This window comes from Macaca nemestrina, chromosome 2 (assembly GCF_043159975.1).
Source record: "Macaca nemestrina isolate mMacNem1 chromosome 2, mMacNem.hap1, whole genome shotgun sequence".
Lineage (NCBI taxonomy): Eukaryota > Metazoa > Chordata > Mammalia > Primates > Cercopithecidae > Macaca > Macaca nemestrina.
Genome location: NC_092126.1, coordinates 82,691,376 through 82,716,866, shown reverse-complemented (window position 1 = coordinate 82,716,866; position 25,491 = coordinate 82,691,376). Strand labels below are relative to the sequence as shown.

The 25,491-nt window shown below is 44.9% G+C and overlaps 1 long non-coding RNA gene across 1 annotated transcript; it reads left to right on the top strand.

Moving 5' to 3' along the window:
- Positions 1-579: 579 nt before the first annotated feature.
- Positions 580-21,740, top strand: LOC105465915 (uncharacterized). The gene is made up of 4 exons (XR_977852.3): positions 580-1,405; positions 18,381-18,476; positions 18,722-18,878; positions 20,036-21,740. It is a non-coding gene; the product is annotated as an uncharacterized lncRNA (long non-coding RNA).
- The last annotated feature ends 3,751 nt before the right edge of the window (positions 21,741-25,491 follow it).

Genomic DNA, 25,491 nt, shown 5'->3' with positions numbered 1-25,491 from the left:
GCCTAAAGACGCATTTCTCAGAATGTATCCCTGCCATTAAGGGACAGTAATAGAACTGAGCTAAGCCCAGAGCTTCTTGGAACAAAGACTATCTTTCCCTGCCTCCTTGTAGCAAAATGCATCAACAGTGGATGCATTTTTTCCTAGAAATCCAGAGTCCAGTAGTACTTCCGAGGCGGCTTCTCCTCTCCCAACATCCCTGATCCGTCAGTTCTTTACGGGACACTGCAAACTGCCTCCTCAAATCCATTCTCGCCTTCTTAACTTCTAAGAGAACCCAGATTTTGTTCAGGGAGGCAATGTGCCAAGCTAAGATGCCCACCTTCACAGAGGTCATCGCAGGGGTGATCACATGACATGGTTCTGGCCAATGAGATGTAGGAGGAAATGGTCACATGACACAATTCTGGCCATTGAGCTATAGGAGGACGTCAGCTGGCAAGTCCTGGGAAGGTTTTTGCTTTCCTGTTGCAGGTACCACCCCTTTTCTCAGCCTCATGTTTCCTTCCTGCTTTGAGATTGCTGTGAGGTTACCCTGAGGCAGGAGGTGGAGCAGTAGTCTTAGACTCTGGGGCAACCCACAATAAAGGTGGAGCCACACCCACCCTCTGTCTAGCTCCGGATGTCTTACTACCTGAGAAAAGCAACCTCCTTACTTAAGTTCAGGGTTTGTTCTGTGGAACTGAATATAATCCCACTAGATATACTATTCTTCCCAAAGAAAAGCCTTGTCAACTAAAAATAAAATCCTAAGCCCCCCACCGACTGAAATAAACCTCTCTTGGCCAAGGGGACCCCAGAAAAACCTTAAACTGAGTTCCTGGCCATGACAAGATGGGAGGTCAACCACATCTCGTTATACCCCTCTCTTTTATGATTTAGACACAACTGACCAGCATTAATGTTAAAATAGAGATCATAAGGCTGACAGAATAGACTCTTTGTGGCAATAAGATACCAAATTATAAACAGGACATAGGCCTATGTTCTAACTATATTATGTGAAAGGAAAATATCTTGGGACCCCCAGATCACTAAGCTAAAGGGAAAAGTCCAGCTGGGAACTGCTTAGGGCAAACCTGCCTCCCATTCTATTCAGAGTCACCCATTAGTTATTGGCTAGTATAAATGGAAGAGGCTAATCAGAAACTCAAAAGAATGCAATCATTTGTTTATTCTCTACCTATGACCAGGAAGCCTCCTCCCTGCTTCAAGTTGTCCTGCCTTTCCAGACTGAACCAAAGTTTATCTTGCATGTGTTGATTGATGTCGTCTCATGTCTTCCTAAAAGGTATTGTAGCAGGACCAGCTGCAGACAAAACTCCTCAGACACCGAGTTAAAGAAGAAAGGAGTTTTGGCCGTGGACATCGGCAAGACTCCTGTCTCAAGAGCCGAGCTCCCTGAGTGAGCAATCCCTGTCCCTTTTAAGGGCTTACAGCTCTAAGGGGGTGCGCGTGAGAGGGTCGTGATCAATTGAGCAAGCAGGGGGTATGTGACTGGGGGCTGCGTGCACTGGTAGTTAGATCAGAACAAAACAGGATAGGGATTTTCACAGTGCATTTCTATACAATGTCTGTAATCTATAGATAACATAACCAACTGGGTCAGGGGTCAGTCTTTAACTACCAGGCCCAGGGTATGGCGCCAAGCTGTCTGCCTGTGGATTTAATTTCTGCATTTTAGTTTTTACTTCTTCTTTCTTTGGAGGCGGAAATTGGGCATAAGACAATATGAGGGGTGGTCACTTCCCTTAGTATAAAACCAAACTGTGCTCTGACCCCCTAGGGCACATGTGGTGAGGACCTCCTGAGTCTGTGTCATGGGCACGCATCCTCAATCTTGGCAAAATAAGCTTTCTAAATTAACTGAGACCTGTCTCAGATTTTTGGGGTTCACAATTACAAGGGTTTTCTTTTTCTGTAGCAGCTAAACAAGCACTGACCTTGAGATAAGCAATATTAAAACAATTTGCAGCTCCCTCAGATGCTAATTGACCCTTAGCTCCTGTCCCATCAGCCATAAAACCACAACTTTGACTGGACAAGAGACTGATTTCAGTAACTTTCTCTTGATAAGACCATTGACCATGGACTGGTTCTGGCTGGTTTACAGAAGTCGTGCTCTTTTTTGTATCCTGAAAAGACATTTTGATGTGTGTGTCCGAACTGTAATACATTTAAGTGTTAAGTCTCCACTTCAGAGTGAACATATGTTGTATGTATGTTTGTTCAGTATGCATGCATCGGGACTACCATGAATATTCATAGCTCCTCCTGTAACCTGTTGAATATGTATGTGTAGCCAACTCTTTCAGCATAAAGCTCCTACCCTAATCCCTCCTTCAAAGTGCCTGTCTCTGGTCTTGGCAGGAGGCATGCTTCCCAGCCTGCACGATGGTCACCTTGAAGGCTGTAATCCTTAAAAAAAAAAAAAAAAGAGTCTACTCCTTTTCTAAATTTATAAATTGTGTGATTTTTTTCAGTTAACAAACTTAAAAGTCAATCTAGCCAACCTTACTTAATACAGGGCATTATAGCAGGAAAAGGGTGTGTTTCGGCATAAGACAACTCAAGCTCGAGTTTCAGACCTTCCGTTTATACTAGCCAATGACTAATGGGCAAGTTTGTGGAATTAAGGTATGTATTCTAAAATTAGACGTTGTAGAAACAAGAAATAAAGCCTGGCATTTGGCAAGTGATTAATAAAGAATCATTGAGATAATTCTTATCTACCAGTTTCCAGCCTCCACCAAATTGTTCCCTGACCTATTTGTAGGTTCTGAATCTCATATTCATGTCCTGGTTTCACCTCTTAGCCAAATCTTTTTGCCTATTCAGATCTTAGATGCTTCATCACAGCAAACTCAATCTAAAAGTTTCGTTAAAAACCACTATTTGACTCGCATCTTGTTTCTGCGTTTCCTAAACTATATCTGCTCTATCAAAAATGTTTCAAAGGAAAAGAATAGAAGTACCTGCTTTGTTATGTCTAGTAATGAATTATTATTGGTATGCTAGTTTCAGAGGTATAGGTGCGTATTTCTATTTGGCTCATAACTCTTGTTTTTTTGTTTTGGTTTGGTTTGGTTTGATTGGGTTTTTTTTTGAGATGGAGTCTCGTTTTGTCACCCAGGATGGACTGCAGTGGCATGATCTTGGCTTACTGCAACCTCTGCTTCCTGGGTTCAAGCGATTCTCCTGCCTCAGCCTCCCAATAAGCTGGGATTACAGGTGCCCACCGCCATGCCCGGCTAATTTTTTTGTATTTTTAGTAAAGATGGGGTTTCGCCATGTTGGCCAGGCTGGTCTTGAACTCCTCACCTCAGGTGACCCACCTGCCTCAGGTATGAGCTGCTGTGCCTGGCTCCTCATAGTTCTTTTTGAAATAAGAAACTTTAATGTCAATGCTTCTAGGTTTGTATTTTTAATTGCCAAACAAGATATTTTAATGCTCCAGAAACATGCTTTTGTTGAAGTTGAGTAACATTAAAAATTAATATTATTCACTTGGCTTTTTAATTTAAAAGTTAACCCATGCTTTCAATCACTACAGAAGCTTTTAAGTAATAAAAAAAAAATGGATGTATCATAATATATTTAACCTGTCTTCTATTATTGGATATTTAGGTTATGTCTAGCTTATCTCAATTATAAACAACATCTCTTGAACATGTTTGTCTCTGCACTTTTGCCTCTTCATGTAATCTAGCCACTTATCCCCACTCCACTGTTTTCCCCCCGGGTCCAAGTCACCATCCATCTCTTGGCTGAATAACTGGAATAGCCTCCTAAACGCCTTCTGTGTTCGCCTTGCCCTTCTTCAACCCATTTGCAAATGCAGCACATTTTAATATGTTAATATTTCTCTCTGCTTAAAGCCTTTCAATGTGACTGGGCTCAGTAGCTCAAACTTGTAATCTCAGCACTTTGGGAGGCTGAAGAGGGTGGATCACTTGAGCCCCGGAGTTCAAGAAGAGCAACATGGCGAAACCCTGTCTCTACAAAAAATACAAAAATTAGCTGGGCAAAGTGGTACATGCCTGTAGACTCAGCTACTTGGGAAGCTGAGGTGGGAGGATTGCTTGAACCCAGGAGGTTGAGGCTGCAGTGAGCCATGAGTGTGTCACTGCACTCCAGCCTGGGTGACAGAATGAGACTCTGTCTCAACAACAATAGCATTAAAAATGAATGGCTTCCCACTCATTCAAAGTTAAAAACCAAAGTCCTTATAATGGCCAACAAAGCTACACCGTCTACCCCCAGTGCCATTATTCTCTGAACCATCTCCTTCCATACTCCAATCTTCACTCTTCTCCAGCCACACTAATTTCCTTGGCAATTGTTCTAATATGGTCAGTAGGCTTTTGCCTTAGGGCCTTTGCACTTGCTGTTTCTTCTTTTTGGAATTCTCTTCTTTCAAATATGATGTTACTTAATCCCCAACCTCCATGAGTCTTCCCTGACCACTGATCTCAAATTAAAAAGTGCCTCATACCTCCTAGATCCCTTCCTGGCTTTCTCCTTCCAAATAGCACTTCTCATCTTCTAACATCCTGTCTCTTATGTTTTACTTTCCTCACTGTCTGTCTGCCCTCCACTCTTCCATCCAGAATGTGAGCCTCATGAAGGTAGGAATTTTTGCTTGTTTTGCTTATTGCAGGTTGTCCAGCCTGTAGCACAGTGTTTAATACGTACTTGTTGAACAGATTAAAATGACTTTAAATATGTAAGATAATTTCCTTTAGAAGTAGAATTTCTGGGTCACCGAGATTCATGTTTAATATTTTAATTGATAGAAATTGCCCTTTCAAAGGTTGGGACAACATTCCTACCAACTGTGTAGAAGCATCCATACACTTAATACTTTGACCACATACATCTTTCTTAATTTTTTTTTTAAAGATGGGATCTCACTGTATTGGCCAGGCTGGTCTCAAACTCCTAGCCTCAAGCAATTCTCTCACCTCAGCGTCCATAAATGCTGGGCTTACAGGCATGAACCACTGTGCCTGGCCTCTGTCTTAAATTTCATTTGAGTGGTTTATCAGTCAGAGTCTTAATGACAAACAACAGTATCCACAGAAAAACAGAATCTGCAGAAAAATTCTTTTTAACAAGGAAGCTCACAGAATCTCTGGAAGAAAGAGAGAGCCAGGCTTGCCTCTGCAGAGGGGAGCAATGTTGAGCCATGCTTTGGTGGTTGCTCCAGTGAAGGCGATGTTATGCCCAGACCGTTTGTTCCCCAAAGAAGACCACCAGAGTCCAGAGTCAAAGCCAAGCGGCAAGGATCTTTACCACAAGTTCGAACTTGGTCCCTCCATTCCACAGCATACAAGAGGGCCTCGAACAATGCGAGTGCTTGCCCTTTATAGCCCGATGTAAACAGGATATGCAAAGTTACAGGGAACAAGGTAATTCTCTCGGTTACAGCATTACAATTGGTTAACATTATACATTTAGCATTCCTTATCGGAGATCTCCCAGGTGATGTTTTTCTGAAGTTTGAAAGAAATATGGAGGAATGTGATTGTGCTGGGCTCAGGAATTTGGGAGATATATGGGGGATGTGCCTCATTCCTTTCATTCCCCCCTTCTTTTCAGGTAACTCTAGAGCCAATCTTGGGTCTTACAAGTCTGACTCTGTTTCAGCGTTTACAGGTTGGTATTGGGCTCTGAGGACCATGAGCTGAACAGTGTCAAACCTTTCTCTGACAAACTGCAAAATTCTGTTAACAACACAAGGTCCTACGGTTAGCAGAAATAGTAGACTTAGCAGGGGTCCAAGGAAGGGGGCTAACAGAGAAAACATAGAGGAATTCCACCATTGGTCTGCAGCTGAAGCAAACTGCCGTGTTTCTACTTCAGTGCTTAACTTGCGTAACTGTTGGACCCGGTCTTCTACAAGCCCTGATTCATTTATGTAGAAACAACAGTCTTCTTTTAGAAACATACATGTACCACCTTTTCAGCAGTGAGTAGGTCTAGGGCCCTCCGGTTCTGCAAGGTTACCTGAGCTAGGGATGTGAGCTGCCGCTGAAGGGATGCAAGGGACTCAGCTGACTCCTCCATAGCAACAGCAAATTGTTGGTACAACTTGTTGCTTTCTATGAGGGTGTGACCTAGGGCTCCCCCCGCCATACCGGCCGCAATGAGGGATGCGGTGAGGGAGATTCCTGCAATGAGGGGGAGAAATATGGCTCGTGCAGGTCTCGGTCTAGGGACTGGGTGAATAGCAGTACTAGTCCAGTTACCGGTGTACCCTAGGAACTCGCCAGCAGTTAGTAGAGTCAACCGGGGAACTAATGTGACAGGAAGACACAGTAGGTTGGTAACAGAGGGACTAGATAGGTCCTTAGATAATGTCCCATTACACCAGAAGAATATGCCTGGCGGAGCCCTTAGGGTGATATTAGGAGGCACTGCAGTGATGCTGCAGAGGCTGGAATTGGTTCCTGAGAAGCAGTAGGGAAACTTTTCCTGACTGGGGTTTAGGTATAGTGGTACGTTTAGGATAGGGGCATATGAGAGGTTTCGGAGGTTGTTAGCTTGGGCAGAGGTAGAGGATCCCCATGGCAGAGGGATAGCAGTTAGCGGTGGACGCCCTAGGGTGGCACACAGAAAGCAGCCAGACAGGCTGTGAAGTCCTGTAAGGTTAGCAAGCTCTAGTCCTTCTTGTAATAATTTTAACCAGGAGAAAGGACATAAGTCTTGTGTTAGTCTGTTTTCCTGTCGTTGGATATCCCCATGGACCAGGGGCAGTACTTGCACTAGGCCTCGCCACAGATAGAGGTGACTGCTAGGCCATGTGGAGGAGGGGGAGTAGTATACAGCCCTATGTTGAGGCGTGGTCTAGCGGGAGTTCCAGGGGTCTCTAACTATCCATGTATATGAAAAGTCTCCATCCCGTCTACGATGGAAGGGCCACTTAGGGTCTAACTGTTCTTCCTCTCCCCAGTAACGGGACCTATGGATGTTACAATAGTTATAAGGACAGCCAGCATTTTGGTGCCACCAATAGTGTTTACAATTGTATTCAGTCTGATCAAACTCAAAACATATTATTGGTGTCACTGGTTTGGCTATTTGAAAGCCAGTAAAATTTAGTAAGATTGGGCTATTGCACCCTGAGGAGGGGCAGTCAGCACTGGCCAATAATTTCCCGGGCTTATGAGGTTGTCCAGGGTGGGTTCGGTTTTCATAAAGCCAGAATCTCCAGACAAAGGGATTAGATGCTGGTTTGGTGTTTTCCCCAGTGGCCACTAGGGCGGCTAACGTTAGGGCTAGACTACCTAACTGCATGTTTGCAGTGAGCTATGTTGCCGGCGCAGGGTGAGTTTTAAGGGGTTGTTCTTAGCTCTGTCCACAGTCCACGTGGCCGGTGCTTCAGCCGCTGCCGTGATTGGTCCCAGAAGGTCGGAGGTTGGGTCTACTGGCTTGACGTGGGTGTAGTGGATCCACGACGCGATGCCTTCCACCTTTAGGGCGGTGGGTGTGGTTAGGAGTACCTGGAGTGGTCCCTTCCACCTGGGTTCTAGGGTCTCTTGTTGGTGTCGCTTAACCAGGACCCAGTCTCCCGGCTGGTATGGATGGGGTGTTGGTGGGGGACCGGTCTCATATAGTTCCTTCAGCTTGGGCCAGATTTCTTGATGAATTTTCTGCAAGGCTTGTAGGGAAAATAAGAATTCAGAGACATTTTCTGTTTCAGACTTAAGCAGATCATCTTTTAAGCTGGGAACCAGGGGTGGAGGTCTGCCATACATGATTTCGTAAGGGGTAAGGCCCAGTCTGTAAGGGGTATTACGGGCCCAGAACAGAGCGTAGGGGAGAAGGGCCACCCAATTAGCGCCAGTCTCCATAGTCAATTTAGTTAAGGTCTCTTTTAAGGTCCGATTCATCCTCTCTACCTGTCCTGAACTCTGGGGCCTGTAAGCGCAATGTAGTTTCCAAATTGCCCCAAGGATGGAAGCCAAATCCTGACTTACCTTAGCGACGAAGGCGGGCCCATTATCTGACCCTATCTGGACGGGGAAGCCATACCTGGGAAGGATATCTTCCAGAATTTTCTTTGCTACGACCTGAGCAGTTTCTCTTTTGGTTGGGAATGCTTCAGTCCACCCTGAAAAAGTATCTACAAAGACAAGTAAGTACCGATACCCGTACTTTCCTGGCTTTATTTCAGTAAAATCTACTTCCCAGTAGATACCGGGCCTGGTTCCCCTGAGTCTTGTTCCCGCTGCAGTCTGGGATTGGGGGTAGGCGTTGTTAAGCTGGCAGACTTTGCAACTTGCCACGATGCTGCTGGCCTTCTTGGCTGTATGTCTGAATTTGAGCTTAGAGCGTCTGATCAGGTCTATCATCCGCCGAGCACCCAGGTGGGTGGTTCGGTGGATGTGTTCTAATACTTGTTGTCCTAATTTTTCTGGTAGGATGGTTTGGTCATTAGTATCAGTCCACCACCCCTTCTGGATCTGTTTCAGGGGAAGTTTGTCAATCCACTGGAGATCTTGTTCTGAATAATCAGGGGAATATGGCAAGTCCCAGGGGCCCGGGTCAGGGAGCTGGAGTGCAAGGAGTCGGCTGGGAGCCTTTGCCACATTTCTTGCAGTTTGGTCTGCCAGAAAGTTGCCTTGAGCAGTTGGAGTGGTTGGTTTCTGGTGCCCTGGGCAATGCACAATGGCTAACTTTTCTGGCTTCCATAGTGCTGTTAACAGGGCTAGGATCTCTTGCTTGTTTTTTATCTCTTTTCCTTCAGCCGTTAGTAACCCTCGCTCCCTGTAAATGGCCCCATGTATGTGTGCCGTAGCAAAAGCATATCGGCTGTCTGTATATACTGTCAGCTTTTTCCCTGCCCCTAAGGTAAGAGCTTGGGTGAGCACTATCAGTTCGGCCTTCTGGGCCAATGTCCCCGGGGGCAGGGGTTCCGCCCAGATTACCTCAGTCTCTGAAGTCACTGCCGCTCCAGCGTACCTCTGGCCTTGATGCATGAAGCTGCTCCCATCAGTGAACCAGACGAGGTCAGCGTCAGGGAGTGGGCGGTCCTGCAGGTCCTCTCGAACTCCGTACACCTGAGCTAGTATCTCCGTGCAATCATGGAGTGGCGTGTCCAGGTCCGGGTTGGGCAGCAGCGAGGCAGGATTTAAGGTCATTGGGGGCAGGAAGGTTATTCTGATAGGATTTAGTAGTAGTCCTTGGTAGTGGGTGAGCCGGGCGTTACTTATCCATTGACTAGGTGGCTGTTTGAGTACACCTTCGATGGCATGTGGGGTAACGACCCGCAATTCTTGACCCATGACAAGTTTATCAGCATCTTGTACCATCGGAGCCGTGGCCGCAATCATTTGGAGACAAGGGGGCCACCCGGCAGCCACTGGGTCTAACTTCTTTGACAGGTAGGCAACCGGCCTCCGCCAGGGGCCTAAGTTCTGAGTTATTACCGCCTTGGCGACACCCTTACTCTCGTCCACGTATAAGTGGAAGGGCTTGGTGACATCAGGTAGTCCCAGTGCAGGTGCAGAGAGTAGGGCGGTTTTGATCTGTTGGAAAGCCGACTCGGCTTCGTCTGTCCAATTAAATGGCTGCTGCCCCCATGTTGCCTGATACAAGGGTTTAGCCAGTTCTGCGAACCCAGGTATCCATAGTCTACAAAATCCCGCCGACCCCAGGAATTCCCTCACTTGTCGGGTGGATTGTGGCCTGGGGATCTGCAGAACAGTCTGCTTCTGAGCGTCTGTTAACCAGCGCTGCCCTCCTTTTAGCAGGTACCCCAGATATGTTACTTCTGGCTTACAGATTTGAGCTTTCTTTGCTGAGGCTTGGTAGCCTAGATTTCCCAGAGCTTGTAAGAGACTTTTGGTCCCTTGAATACAAGCTTCTTGGGTCTCAGCAGCAATCAGGAGGTCATCAACATACTGTAGTAAAGTTATTTCAGGGTGTTTACATCGGTACTCACCCAGGTCTTCATGGAGGGCCTCATCGAACAGGGTAGGAGAGTTTTTGAATCCCTGCGGCAGCCTGGTCCATGTCAGTTGGCCACTTATGCCCCTTCCAGGGTCATTCCACTCGAAGGCAAAGAGCTTTTGGCTCTGAGGGGCTAAAGGCAAACTGAAGAAAGCGTCTTTCAAATCTAAAACAGTGTACCATTGATGTTTAGGGTTTAGGGTACTCAAGAGGGTATACGGGTTAGGCACAGTTGGGTGTATGTCCACAACCCTCTTATTGATTTCTCTTAAGTCTTGTACAGGTCTGTATTCTCCACTATTAGGTTTTCGTACCGGCAACAATGGAGTATTCCAGGGCGAGTGACATGGGCGAAGGACCCCTTGGTCAAGGAGCTGGCAAATATGCGGGGCAATTCCTTTCTTGGCCTCTAGGGGCATCGGGTATTGGCATACCCGCACGGGGTCTGTCCCAGGCTTAAGTTCAACAAACAAGGCAGGCCGGTGTTTTGCTAGTCCTAAGCCCCCCGTTTCCGCCCAAGCTTCTGGATATTGCTGGAGCCAGGTTGCTATGTCCTGGTCAGGGGCCGCTTGCTCCTGGTGGAGCCGGTACTCATCTTCTAGGGTTATAGTCAGGACGGACATGGGCTGATTTTGGGAGTTGGTCACAACGGGCCCCTCAGGGAGGAAATGGATCTGTGCTCCCATTTTAGTTAGCAGGTCTCTCCCTAACAGGGGACAGGGGCTCTCAGGGATGACCAGGAAAGAATGGGTTACATTCCTGGCTCCGAGGTTTACTGTTCTTTGTGTTGTCCATGGGTATTTCTTAACTCCTGTGGCCCCTTGTACCCATGAGGACTTGGAGGATAATTTTCCATTAGTTTTAACTAGGACTGAGTGCTGTGCTCCCGTATCGACCAAGAACTGGACTGGGGACCCCTCCACTTGCAAAGTTACCCTAGGTTCGGGGAGGGGGTCCAAACCCCGTCTTCCCTAGTCTTCGTCTTGAGTGACTAGTACGGGTGTAGACCTAGGGGGTCCCTGTCCTCGTTGTTTCTTTTTGGGGCAGTCTCTTACCCAGTGGCCAGCTTCCTTACAGTAGGCACATTGGTCTTTGCTCAGATTGTTATACCTGGGAGTCCGCCTAGGTTGGGTGTTCTCTGGCTGTAGATGCTCTTTCTGTACTACTGCTGCCAGGACCTTGGTCATTTTTTCAGTGGCCTTTATTTGCTTTTCCTCTGGGGTATCTCTGTTATTATAAACCCGCTGGGCTATCTGAAGGAGGTCCTGAATCCGCTTTCCCTCTAAGTCTTCTAATTTCTGGAGTTTCCTTTTAATGTCTGGGGCTGCCTGATTTATGAAAGACATTACAACAGCTGCCTGACTTCCTGGAGCCTCTGGGTCTATGGGGGTGTACTGTCTGAAAGCTTCCATTAATCTTTCTAAGTAGGTAGCTGGGCTCTCTGTCTTTCTCTGCAGAACAGAGTATACTTTAGCCAAATTAGTGGGCTTGCGAGCAGCTGCCCGGAGACCCGCCATTAGAGTCTGGCGATAAAGGCGTAGCCGTCCCCTACCTTCTGCTGTGTTGTAGTCCCACGCCGGCCTGGTCAGAGGAAAAGTCGCATTTATGAGGTCGGGGTTGGCAGTCGGTTGACCGTCGTCCCCCGGGACCAGCTTTCTAGCTTCTACCTGTATTCTCTCTCGCTCCTCCATTGTGAACAAGATTCGGAGGAGCTGCTGACAATCATCCCAAGTGGGCTGGTGGGTGAACATGACACTATCCAGTAAAGCCATTAAATCTTTGGGGTTGTCTGAAAACCGAGCACTCTGGGTCTTCCAGTTATACAGATCACTGGTAGAGAATGGCCAGTACTGGAGCCTGGGGATTCCTGTATCATCTGGGGGTCCTATTTCCCGAAGGGGTAGAGCCACTGTGGAGTCAGGCGGCTGGGGGGGCTAGCCTGCGAAGTGCGCCCTCGCGTCCGCCCCGCCGGCCCTTCAGAGTTACTTTCACTCTCAGCGGGTCCGTGTGTGCCGGCCGCCTCCCGTCCGCCTGCTTCCTCCCGCGGCTCAGCCTGGGGGGTGGGTCCGGGTGCGTCAGCTGCCTCCCGTCTGCCTGCTCCTTCCCTTAGCTCAGCCCAGGGGGCTGGGGCCTGGGGCCCGGAGGGGTACAGAGGGGGTTCTGTGAACAGTGGGTCCCCGCTATCAGGTAGAACAGGATGGGGGGGGCAGTTGGTTGCTTGGATTTTAGCGGCCGAGCAACCAGTGCCTTACAAGGTTCAGGGGCTAATTGGAAAGGTGACAGCCAAGGAGGCGGGTTCTCAACAAGGTCCTGCCATATGAGGATATATGGGATTTGATCCAAGTGGCCCGCGCGCCCAGGTAGGAAAATCTTGGACTTTACTCTAGTGATGACAGCAAGTCGGAACGTCCCTTCAGGTGGCCACCCCACATCAAAGGCAGGCCATTCGGAGCGGCATAGGGTAATGAGCTTTCCCCTCCTGATTTCCAAACTAAGATTATGGCCCCTTGCTCTTACATCTTTGAAATTACTTGTAAGGAGAGATAGGGGAGTGCTCTGGGTATTACCCATCCTGTACTAATTTGTAGTCTCTTCCTGTAAAGGAATATGGGTTAGAATCCCTGTAAAGGAAATCTGGCTTATTAATAATATCTAGTCGCAAGCGCGCTCCGGCAGTCCGGGTCAGAGTCAGCTGCTCGGATCACAACTGCGCTCTGGCAGCACAGATCGCAAGCGGCTCCGGCGGCACCGGTCGCAAGCGGCTCCGGCGGCACAGGTCGCAAGCGGCTCTGGCAGCCCGGGTCAGAGTTAGCTGCTTGGACCGCGATCGCGCTCTGGCAGCCCAGATCACAAGCGCGCACCGGTAGCCCGGGTCAGAGTTAGCTGCTCGGACCGCAATCGCGCTCCGGCAGCCCAGATTGCAAGCGCGCACCAGTAGCCCGGGTCAGAGTTAGCTGCTCGGACTGCGATCGCGCTCTGGCAGCCCAGATCGCAATTTAGATCAGACGAGAGCCAGGGGACGTCTCCCACCAGTCTCCGCTGGTTGTCCTATAGCACGTCCGCCAGGACGGCGCCAGCTCCAGTTTCAGACCTCGTGAGTCACAGATTCAGATTCAGAACAGACACAGACAGACAAACGGAGACGAGCTGGCTCACCTATCAATCGATCGATCCTAGTAGATCCGTTGACCAAGGGTCTGGTGGGCTTGGGGAATCCCGGACAAGCCCCCAGATGTTATGCCCAGACCGTTTGTTCCCCAAAGAAGACCACCAGAGTCCAGAGTCAAAGCCAAGCGGCAAGGATCTTTACTACAAGTTCGAACTTGGTCCCTCCATTCCACAGCATACAAGAGGGCCTCGAACAATGCGAGTGCTTGCCCTTTATAGCCCGATGTAAACAGGATATGCAGAGTTACAGGGAACAAGGTAATTCTTTCGGTTACAGCATTACAATTGGTTAACATTATACATTTAGCGTTCCTTATCGGAGATCTCCCAGGTGATGTTTTTCTGAAGTTTGAAAGAAAGATGGAGGAATATGATTGTGCTGGGCTCAGGAAGTTGGGAGATATATGGGCGATGTGCCTCATTCCTTTCAGCCCCACTGTTAGTGACTGTTGGCCCAAAGGCCTGGCATGCCGTCCTAGACTACCTGATTGTGTTTACATTGACAATGTTGACCGTGCAACTCATTCTGCTCTGCAGTTTATAATTATAAACTATGGTTTACCTCAGTTTTGTCAGGGGAGTTCAAACCAGAGCAACTCCATCTTGAATAGGGGCTGGGTAAAATGAGGCTGAGACCACTGGGCTGCATTCCCACGAGATCAGGCATTCATAGTCACAGGTTGAGACAGGAAGTCACAAGATACAAGTAGTAACAACCTGTATCTCAACAGGATAACAGGATGCGGTAAAGAAGATGGCCAAAACCCACCAAAACCAAGATGGTGATGAAAGCGACATCTGATCATCCCCACTGCTCATTATACATAAATTATAATACATTTGCCTGCTAAAAGACACTCCCAACAGTGCCATGACAGTTTACAAATGCCATGGCAATGTCCAGAAGCTACCCCATATGGTCTGAAAGGGGGAGGGACCCTCAGTTTCGGGAATTGCCTGCCCCTTTCCTGGAAAGCTCGTGAATAATCCACCACTTGTTCAGCATATAATCAGGAGATAACCATAAAAATAGCCAGCCAGCAGCCCTTAGGGCTGCTCTGTCTATGGAATAGCCATTGTTTTGTTTCTTTACTTCTCCAGTAAACTTGCTTTCTCTTTACTCTGTGGACTAACCCCAAATTCTTTCTTCATGAGATCCGGGAACCCTTTAGGAGTCTGGATCAGGACCCCTTTCCGGTAACCTCTTGATATTTAAATGGAGTCAGTAATCACTAACAATCCATTAAAGCAAAGTCTTTTCCATCCTTGAATTCTTTATCTTGAACTGTCTCTTGATTGTCTAGATTTTGCAAGTAACTTTTCCAAAAAGGGTTGATCAGTGCCATATTTCCTGAGTACTGTTTTTCTCATATCTATCTATATTATATATTATTCTATTATAATCTAATATATTGTTCTTCCATATTATGGATAACCACTATCTTTTCTTTTATCTCTGCCCTCTATGTTTTCTTAACCCTATCTTCCGTGTCATGGATTCTTTTTTCAGCATATCTATGCTTCTTACTGCTTCTATTGTGATTTTTCATTTCCAAAATAACTTTAATGTTATGTATCATTTTTTTCCTTACTGAAGCCAGTTACTTCATCCTCCTCTCTGATCTCTCATATTTCCTCCTGAAGCTCTTTGGCAAAGAACCTTTTTTTTTTTTTTGAGACAGGGTCTTGCTCTGTTGCCTAGGATGGAGTGCAGGGACGTGATCTCGGCTCACTGCAACCTCCACCTCCCAGGTTCAAGCTATTCTCCTGCCTTAGCCTCCTGAGTAGCTGAGATTACAGGCATGTGCCACCACACCCAGATAATTTTTTTGTGTGTTTTTAGTAGAGACAGGGTTTCACCATGTTGGCCAGGCTGGTTTTGAACTCCTGACTTCAAGTGATCCACCCGCCTCAGCCGCCCAAGGTGTTGGGGTTACAGCGTGAGCCACCGCTCATAGCCCCTTTGGCAAAGATTTTATGGGTTCCTTTTAAATTCTTTGAGAGTGAAATCTTTTTCTTAAATATTCTTCTGTATCTGTCACTTTTTAAAATTGTACTGTGCATACAACTTAAATTGCATTTTTTTTCTGTGTTTAACTCCTATCTACATGCAAACAATTGTATCTGGTTCTTTTGCTCTTTTGTTGAAAAACAGTTTGGAGAGGGTTAGTTTATTGAGCTGGAGTAGCTGACAACTTCAGAATGAAAATGTTGCCTTAGAACACTCTCCCCAAGTTATGTTGTCTTTTTTATTTTTAGTGGGACGATTTCTTTCCAGTTGAGCAAGCTGCCCAGGTAGGATATTGTTGTAGACAACTATAAAGATTCCTAGATAATAGGCCAGGTGCAGTGGCTCTCGCCTGTAATCCCAGCACTTTGGGAGGCCAAGGCAGGTGGATAGCTTGAGGTCAGGAGTTTGAGACCAGCTTGGCCAACATAGTGAAACCCTGTTTCTACTAAAAATACAAAAAATGGCTGGGCGTGGTGGCTCACGCCTGTAATCCTAGCACTTTGGGAGTCCGAGGCAGGTGGATCACAAGGTCAGGAGATCAAGACCATTCTGGCTAACACGGTGAAACACCATCTCTGCTAAAAATGCAAAAAATTAGCCAGGCGTGGTGGCGGACGCCTGTAGTCCCAGCTACTTGGGAGGCTGAGGCAGGAGAATGGCGTGAACCCAGGAGGCAGAGCTTGCAGTGAGCCGAGATCATGCCACTGTACTCCAGCGTGGGCAACAGAGTGAGACTCCGTCTCAAAAAAAAATACAAAAATTAGCTGGGCGTCATGGCTCATGTCTGTAATCCCAGCCACTTGGGAGGCTGAGGCAGGAGAATCGCTTGAACCTAGGAGGCAGAGGTTGCAGTGAGCCAAGATCGTGCCATTGTACTCCGGCCTGTGCAACAAGAGTGAAACTGTCGCAAAAAAAAAAAAAAAAAAAAAAAAAAATAGTCCTAGATGAGAGATGTTTTGTCTAGGGATTTTATGTTTAACTCTGCTTAACGGGCTTGTCAGCACCAGCAAAGCCAGTTTTGATTTCTTCTCTCTTCTTACTCCTGTCTCCAAGCACCTTTGTTAAGTTAGAATCCAGAGCACAGAGAAAAATTACTGATGAATTCAATTGTATCATCAGCCCCACCTTCCTCATCCTCAGTTCTCATTTTCCTGTGGGTCTCCCCACAATTCTGTTGCTGTTGGGTTTGTTTTGTTTTTGTTTTGAATAGTGATCATTTATGAAAGGTTAACATGGGCCAAGCATGGTTCTAACATGTTTTACATGTATTTCTCATTCAGTCCTGAAAACTATCCCAGAATTTATGATGCTCATTTTTATAGATGAGGAACGTGAGGCACAGAGAAACTGAATAACTTGCTCAAGTCACACAGCTTGTAAATAGCAGAACCAGGTATTGAGTGTCTAGAGCCACTATGTCTAGAGTTTACAACTTATTGTAACCTCTCAGGAACTGCTAACATGCTTTCTACTCACTATAACCTTGCTCAAGATCTGGAAAGCCACATATCATCATAGTCTGGGGTTTGGAGGTTGCATTAATAGTTATTTCCTTTTTTTGTAGAAGCACTTGTCTAACTTTTTTTTTTTTTTTTTTTTTTTTTTTTTTTTTTTGAGACGGAGTCTCGCTCTGTCATCCATGCCGAAGTGCACTGGTGCGATCTCGGCTCACTGCAACCTCCACCTCCCGGGTTCAAGCAATTCTCCTGTCTCAGCCTCCTGGCTAACTTTTTAATTATTGTTGTTGGTCTTCTTTTGTTGGAGATTTCATGGAGAAGCCCAGTATGTATGCACTGTACTTCAACTTTTGCCAGAAACCTTTAGTAGCATTATTTTCGGGTAAATTGCAAAATGGCTGTTTACTCCTGTCGATGAAAAGAGTCAAACTCTGTAAAATATTCTAAGAGATTTATTCTGAGCCAAATATGAGTGGCTGTGGCCTGCGACACAGGTCTCAGGAGGTCCTGAGAACATGTGCCTAAAGTGGTGGGGGTACAGCCTGGTTTTATATATTTTAGGGAAGTATGAGCATCAATAGAATACATTTAAGAAACACATTGGTTTGGTTTGGAAAATTGGGACAATTCAAAGCGGTGGGGCTTCCAGGCTGTAGGTAAATTGAAACATTTTCTGGTTGACAGTTGGTTGAGTTTATCTGAAGACCTGGGATCAATCGAAAAGAAATGCTTAGGTTAAGATAAAGGGTTGTGGAGACCGACTTAGCAGACTACAGAGAGAGCAGGTTGTAAACTGTTTCATATTGGACCTAAAAGGGTACCTGGCTCTTAGTTGATTTTCTCCTGGATCTGGAAAACAAAGAAGGAAAACAAAGGAGAAAGGGGATTCTCTACAGAATGTGGATTTTTCCCATAAGGGATGGCTTTTCAGGGCCATTTCAAGATATGGCAGAGAAACATGTTTTGGGGTAAAATATTTTGATTTTCTTCCTTGTCATGCCAGAGTCAGATTGGAAAGTAAGTCACAATATACAGGGTTAAATAAATCCCATCTGATGAGAATTTATGGTTTGTAGGGCATGACTCCCCAAGCCCCTTAGATAGGAATTTGGACAAGAGAAAAATCAGAGTTTAGTCCTCTCTCTCTTATCCTAGGCGCTTTAGGGCTGTTCTGTTCAATATGGTAGCCACTAATCACAAACTAGTATATTTAACTTATATCACATATGGCTACTAAGCCCTTAAAATATTAAGCCCGTCCAGACTGTAATATGCTGTAACTGCAAAATGTACACTGCATTTAAAAGACTTATTACATAAGAAAGAATATAAAGTATCTCAATAATAATTTTTATGTTGATAGTACTGGAATAATATTTTTAATATATTAGGTTAAATAAAATGTACTGTTACAGTTAATTTCACTTGTTTCTTCTTACTTTTCAAATGTGGCAACTAGAAAAGGTAAAATTACATATCTGGTTCACATTAAACAATGCTGCTCTAGGGTTTCTTTTCATCCAGCAATGGCTTAGTTAAGACAGAGGAGGCAATATGGATCCACAAAAAAGTGTATGTGAAGCAGGGTGAAGAGTACATGGGGGTTGATTATACTACGTGGTCTATTTTTGCATATGATGGAAATTTCCCTTAATTAAAAGTTAAAAACAAACTCCCAAATATGCATAATTAATACAGAATTTTTTTGTCATGGTTTAAGTTCCAAGCATGTAACTCATCTGAACAATTTATCTGTTTTAAAATATAACGAATTTCCTCTTGGCTAGATCCCATCTGTAGGAGGTAAGCCGACAAGGTGTACTGCACAAGAAGAAAACAATGCAGAGCTTTCAGTTTGGCCAAGAAGACAGGCTAGGTTCAAGGTAGGCAGTAGCTTCACACCTTGAGAATTTCTAGCTTATTTCTCTCTATAGGAAATATTTGGTACAAAGTCCACATTCAATGGGTAGTGCCTTGGGCCCATAGGAACCTAGCCTTATCAGTAACAGGTTTCACAACATCTGCTGTTTTCCTATGAAAGTGTACACACATAACTATGAAACCAGGTCATGAAGTGGGAAGCACTGATTAATTAAAAAGTGTCCTTTGTTTTATTTTTTTCTTGCAGCAGTACTTGAAGATTGCTTGTTAACCCCAGCATAGAGGGTAAGAGTATACCCTCGGGGTCAGACTCCCTGGTTTAACTCCTGGGTAACTTAGAAAGTGTTGCCTACATTTTCAACGTGTTGGTAGATTTTTTCCATCTGTGAAATAGGAAGCATAAGGTAAGTCTCAAAGGGTGTTGTAAGAATTCAATGAAATCATATGTGAAAAATGCTTTCACCATACTTGGCCGAAAAGAAGGACCCAGTATTTAGCTGTTGTTTTATGGCAAATTTTTGCTTATTTCTAGTTGTTCGACACTTTATAGATTTCCTAGCTAATGAAATATTCTGCCTTCTACATATAGTATGAGAAATGATCAATTTTTGAATCATTAAATGGCTCTCTTTATTTCTAGATGCAACTCCTGAGGGCAGGATCTGTGTAGTTAAATAAAAATTACAGGGGGCTATAGTTTTGGACTAAGTTCTGCACTAGGCTCCAACAGACCAGACTAAAAATCAGAATAGAGTTACCTTTGATAAAGTTCCACATCACCAAATCCAAACTAGGTTGTTGTCTGACCTTCTGAGAAATCAGGAGAGAGAGATAACAGCCAGTTTCTCATACAGGCCTGGTTAAATCTCTGCTTTAACCTTTGTACAACAGAAGTAGCCTGAAGTAACCTAATATTAACTAATCAGTTATTTTTCGAATTATTCTGGCTTCCTGCCCCACCTTACAAGAAAAGTGGCTTTGAAAGGATCAATGCAATTTTCATTCTTTGCTTGTGCTTTCTTCCACCCTTCTTTGTCTATAAAGCCAACGTCATCTGCTCAGCTCATCGGAACACTTACTCTATTTTATGGAATGGAGTGTTGCCCAATTACAGAATCTCACATAAAGTCAATTGAGATATTTAAACTAAGTTTGTTGTAATTTTTGTCATTTGACAGTGTATTATTTATCTTTGAACCTTCAGTGTCTAGCATAATATGCAGCTCAGAATCTTTTTAAAAAGTCATGTTGACTGTAACAAAATACACCTAAAATTAAAGGCCTGGGCATTGTTCTTGCGGTTATAAAAGGTTTAAGACACTGGTCTCAGTATGTAAGCAATTTATAATGTGAAATGCATGTGGCTTTTGTATTTACCTTTCTTGGGGATGTCATTCAACAAATATTTATTAGGTGCCTCCTATAAAGAAGGTGTGGAGCTGTGTACTGGGTGCCTCAGCGGGGTACAAAACAGACATGGTTCCTATGCCATAAAGCTCATTTTTAACAGGGTCGGCAGCTTTACATGACTAACTACAAAATTATGTATTAATAATTTCAGGAGAAGCAGAAGGTGCCAAGAGAGCAAGCAAGGGGACACCTAGCCTGAGCCGGGGGCCTCTTGAGAAGGTGATATTCAGAGGGATAGCAAAGACATGAGCAGCTAAAGTCCAGCAAACAGGGTGAAAGAAGATGATAACAGGCTTTCTGGGCTTTGAAAGCAGCCTGAAGGCCGCAGGAACAGAAAGAAGCAACACGAATGGTGAAGGAACTGAGGGAAGGCTGGCTTGCCTAGGTCTGGGTCTGGGGAATAGCAAGCTAGAATCCGTAGTTGGAGAAGTCAGCAGAGATCAAGGACCTGGCAAGCCATGTGAAGGATTTTGAATTTTATTCTGAATCCATGAAAAGACTCCCCTTCCAAAAGCGATGGCTTCTGGAATTTGCTTCCAATAATCCAAGAACACTGGAGAGAGTGGGTGGGGTATATGTGAAGCAAAATTGGTCATTCATTGATAATTGAATGAAGCTGGGTGATGGGTACATGGATATTCATTATATTCTCAATTTTTGTGAATGTTTTAAATTTTTCATAATTAAAAAAAGGAAAAAAATCCCTCCACCTACAGTGAAGAGAAAAGACTGTAGAGGGGCGAGAACAGACTATGAGGGGCCAGCCTTTGCTGTAGACCAGGTGAGAGAGAAGATGGAGTTTTGAACTAAGGTGGCAGCAGGATCTAAGGGAAGTGAGTAGATTCTGGTGATGCTGGGAGCTTGAATAGATAGAACTTGGTGATTAGATGTGAGGGACAGGAAGTGGGAGATGAAGCTCTCATGTGAACAAGTGATGTGCCAAGGGGCGGATTTTGGTATAGCCTTTTTTTTTTTTGGAGACAGTGTCTTGCTCTGTCGCCCAGGCTGGAGTGCAGTGGCACAATCTCAGCTCACTACAGCCTCCATCTCCTGGGTTCAAGTGATTCATTCTCCTGCCTCAGCCTCCTGAATAGTTGGGATTACAGGTGTGCACCATGCCCGGCTAATTTTTGGATGTTTAGTAGAGGTGGGGTTTCACTATGTTGGCCAGGCTGGTCTTGAACTCCTCACCTCAGGTGATCCATCTGCTTTGGCCTCCCAACGTGCTGGGATTACAGGCGTGAGCCACCGCGCCCGGCTGAGCCTGGTATAGTCTTAACACTTCCTCCCACTAACTCCATCTATCTACCATCTAAGGTTTAATTTAATTCAGCAAACATTTTTGGATTCTTACTGTGTGCTAAGCACTGTTTGGGAGATGTGGGGGGGGGGGCGCGGAAAAGAGGAACATGCAATTATAAATACACTGAGCTGTCATTAGTTGTCTGTGATGGGAGAGGCATTTTATATACATTACCCATAACCCTCACAGCATCCATGCAAAGTAGATATTATTTTATATTTTATAGATGAGGAAACGAGTTTGGGGAGGTTATGGAACCTGCCTGAGGACTGAGATGGAAGTCAAGTCCAATTTTTGGCTCTAATGCTTGTTGTCTTTCCCCTACACAAGTACTGAAAATGCAGATAAAGAAGTTTCAAAGAAAATTCTATCCATTTCAGTTGTTTTTCTCAGATTCGTACTGAGGCTGAAAACCATAGTTTCATGATCCCAAGCTAATGCTAATATGCTACCTGGAAGTTAATACATGAAAATCTGAGATGGGTCAAGCCAATTCACCATTTCCATCATAAAGAGCCACAGTTATCTCTTAATCAAGTTAAACTATCTTTCCCCATATGGTATGTTTAACCCCTTAAGTCCAATTACTGGAATGAAGTTTGAGAGTTTCATGTGTTCTTCTCTGAGGACAGGACTATTATTGCTCCAAGGCTAGCCACAGGCAAGATATCTAGCACTTTCTCTTCCCTGCTGTGATTCAAGTGGTTGTAGAAGAGAACTGCTTTGTCAAATATTTATATTCCTGCACTTATTTATTTTAAAAATATAGGCAAATATTTAGACAGTAAAATATATTCAAATGATAAGTTTATGTCAATTACATAGGTAAAATGTAGTGACCTAAGATAAAATGTAGTGATGAAATTTTCCTCCTTAACTTTTAAATTTTTAATTTTATTTTTTTTATTTACTTATTTTTTTGAGATGGAGTCTCACTGTGTTGCCCAGGTTGGGGTGCAGTGGCATGATTTCGGCTCACTGCAAACTCCACCTCCCAGGTTCAGGTGATTCTCGTGCCTCAGCCTACCAAGTAGCTGGCACTACAGGCATGAGCCACCATGCCCGGCTTATTTTTGTATTTTTAGTAGAGACAGGGTTTCACTGTGTTGGTCAGGCTGGTCTCGAACTCCTGACCTCAGGTGATCCACCCGCCTCGGCCTCCCAAAATGTTGGGATTACAGGTGTGAGCCACCGTGCCCAGCCAACTTTTTTTTATTATGGAAAATTTTAAACATGCAAAGAAAAAAAAAAAAACTAGAATAGTATAATAAACCCCTGTGTTCCATTACCCAGCTTCAACAATTATTAACTCATGGTCAGTCTTGTTTCATCAATACCCCACCCACTCCCTCCTACACATTCTGTTCTGAAGCAAATCCCTGACATCATATCATTTCATCCGTAAATATTTCAGTATGTACTTCTAAAAGATAAGACTCTTTAGGGACCAAGTGTTTTGTCAAGCATTTCCTGAAACTGATCTGTGGGAAATTTGCCAAAAAAAAGTGGCTCAAATGTTTTGCAGAAAGCTGCACTTCCTGCAGGGGTGGGGAGTGAGGTTGGAGGTGATGGTCAAGTCCACCAGTGACAGCCTTTGGGTGAGGGTATGACTGGTCTTCACAGTGTCAGTACCCACTTAGAGAAAGTCAGTCCTGTCCATACTTTGGACTTCAAATCCTGGACCACGCTCTTTGTTGTTAGCTTTCTCCCACCTTTTGTACCTGCAGTATTTGCAATGTCCTTTCCCAAAGGTTAGCTCATTTTAATTAAGACCAGTAACGGGGCCATCAAGGAAATGTACTGACTGTAAATACCTTGAGGGTAGAGTCTGGATACATAATTGTATCCCTATAGTACCTTGCATAGCACTTAGCCCATAGTAGGTGCCAGATGAGGTTGTCCAGTAAAGGCAGTGAGGAAAGAAGGAAGGTATAACTAATTGAAAGAATGCCAGAGTTTTAGAAATGGTTAAATGTGACAATAAGTAAGACAGCAAGAAAAATAAAATCTATGAAGAGGCAGAGGCCAAATAATGCTTCCCCTCCCAAAGATGTACGCTTTTGAATACCCAGAACCTATGAATATGTTACCTTACCTGGCAAAAGGATTTGTGCAGATGTAAAAAAGTGAAGAATCTTGAGATGGGGAGATATCCTGGATTATCCAGATGAGGTCACTGTAATGGCGGGAGTCCTTATAAGTGAAAGAGAGAGGCAGGAGAGTCTGAGGAGATGTGAGGATGGAAGCAGAAGCTGGATTGACGCTTGTACTGGTTTTGAAGATGGAGGAAGGGGGCCATGAGCCAGAGGAGGTGGCAGCCTCTAGCATCTGGAAAAGGAAAGGAAACAGATTCTCCACTAGAGCCTCCAGAAATAGACCTGGCTGACACCTTGATTTTAGCCCTGTGAGATGTATTTTAGCCTTCTGACCTCCAGAACTAGAAGATGATAAATTTGTGTTGTTTTAAGCCACAAGTAGAAATTTGTCACAGCAGCCATAGGAAACTGACCTAGAGAATTTAGACAATCTTGCCTTAGTTTTTTTTTGCGAGATATATGATGAAGCCATTACAAACCAAGGCATAGCAGACTCTATGGGAAGTGGCCAGGTGCAGTGGCTCATGCCTGTAATCCCAGCACTTTGAGAGATCAAGGCGGGCAGATCGCCTGAGGTCAGGAGCTCAAGACCAGTCTGGCCAACATAGTGAAACCCTGTCTCTACTGAAAATACAAATATTAACTGGGCGTGGTGATAGGTGCCTGTGATCCCAGTTACTCGGAAGCCTGAGGCAGGAGAATTGCTTAAACCCGGGAGACAGAGGTTGAGGTGAGCCGAGATCGTGCCACTGCACTCCAGCCTAGGCAACAGGGTGAGAATCTTGTCTTTTTTTTTTTTTTCCTTTTTGAGATGGAGTTTCGCTCTTGTGGCCCAGGCTGGAGTGCAATGGCGCGATCTCGGCTCACCACAACCTTCGCTTCCCGGGTTCAAGTAATTCTCCTTCCTCAGCCTCCCAAGTAGCTGGGATCATAGGCATGCGCCACAATGCCTGGCTAATTTTGTATTTTTAGTAGAAACAGGGTTTCTCCATGTTGGTCAGGCTGGTCTTGAACTCCCAGCCTCAGGTAATCTGCCTGCCTCGGCCTCCCAAAGTGCTGGGATTACAGGCATGAGCCACACCCGGCCCGAGAGTCCATCTCAAAAAAAAAAAAAAAAAAAGCAGACTCTATATGAGTTTAGAATACGTTCCTAAGGCAATCCTGTTGTCTCTATACTTGACACTGAACTATCAAGACATATGATACTGTGGCACGTGACAGAACTATCAAGGGATCGGGAGGGGTTGGTGTAGTTTAATACAGAGATTCAATTCAAATGATGCACCAGAACTTGGCTTCTCTCAGTCTCTCTTCTCTGTCCTTCTTCATATTGGCTTCATTCTCAGGCTTCACGTGGCGGTAGCCTATCTGGGCTTATAGCTTCCACACAGGTTCTGGAATTTACTATGATTAGACTCATTTGGGAATGACTTAAATAAGGAGTGACATTTGAGCTGGAACTTAAAGGAAGAATGAGATTTGTGAATGGTTGCCCAGAAATAGTCTGGGCAAAGCCATAAGGATATGTGAGAGCTTGGAATGTTTGGGGAAGTCCAAAATTCTAACTCATCAGAGGTATGTGTGGTGGGCATTGGAGGAGGTGAATAGTGAAGTGGCCAATTTTTATCCAGAATTTTAGATGGCATCCCTACCCAACCTACATAATTTTGGCGAACATCATTCCTCCTACTCTACCTACTTATGCTAAGGAATGACGTAGATTGCTAGAAAACAACTACCAGAAGCTAGATGAGAGACGTGGAACAGTTCCTTCCCTCCCAGCCCTCGGAAGAAGCCAACTCTACTGATGTCTCAATCTCACACTTCCAACTTCCAGAGCTGTGAGACAATACCTTTCTGTGGTGTAAGCCACCTAGTCTGTTTTACTTTGTGATAGCAGTCTTAGCAAACTAGTGTGGAAGGGAGAGCACGGATAAAGGATGTGTTATCAATCAAGTCACCAGTGTGAGCAAATAGATCCTAATCCCCCTGGAGAACTCTGCAGACAGTGTAGACTGTACAACTCAAAATTATCCTGCCAGACAGACCCCAACAGTAATGGGTAAAGATTTGAATAGATATTTTTCCCAAGAAGATACACAGATGGCCAGTAAGTACAAGAAAAGATGCTCAACATCATTCATCATTAGGGAAACGCAAATCAAAAGCACAATGAGATATGTCATACCCACTAGGATAACCACAATT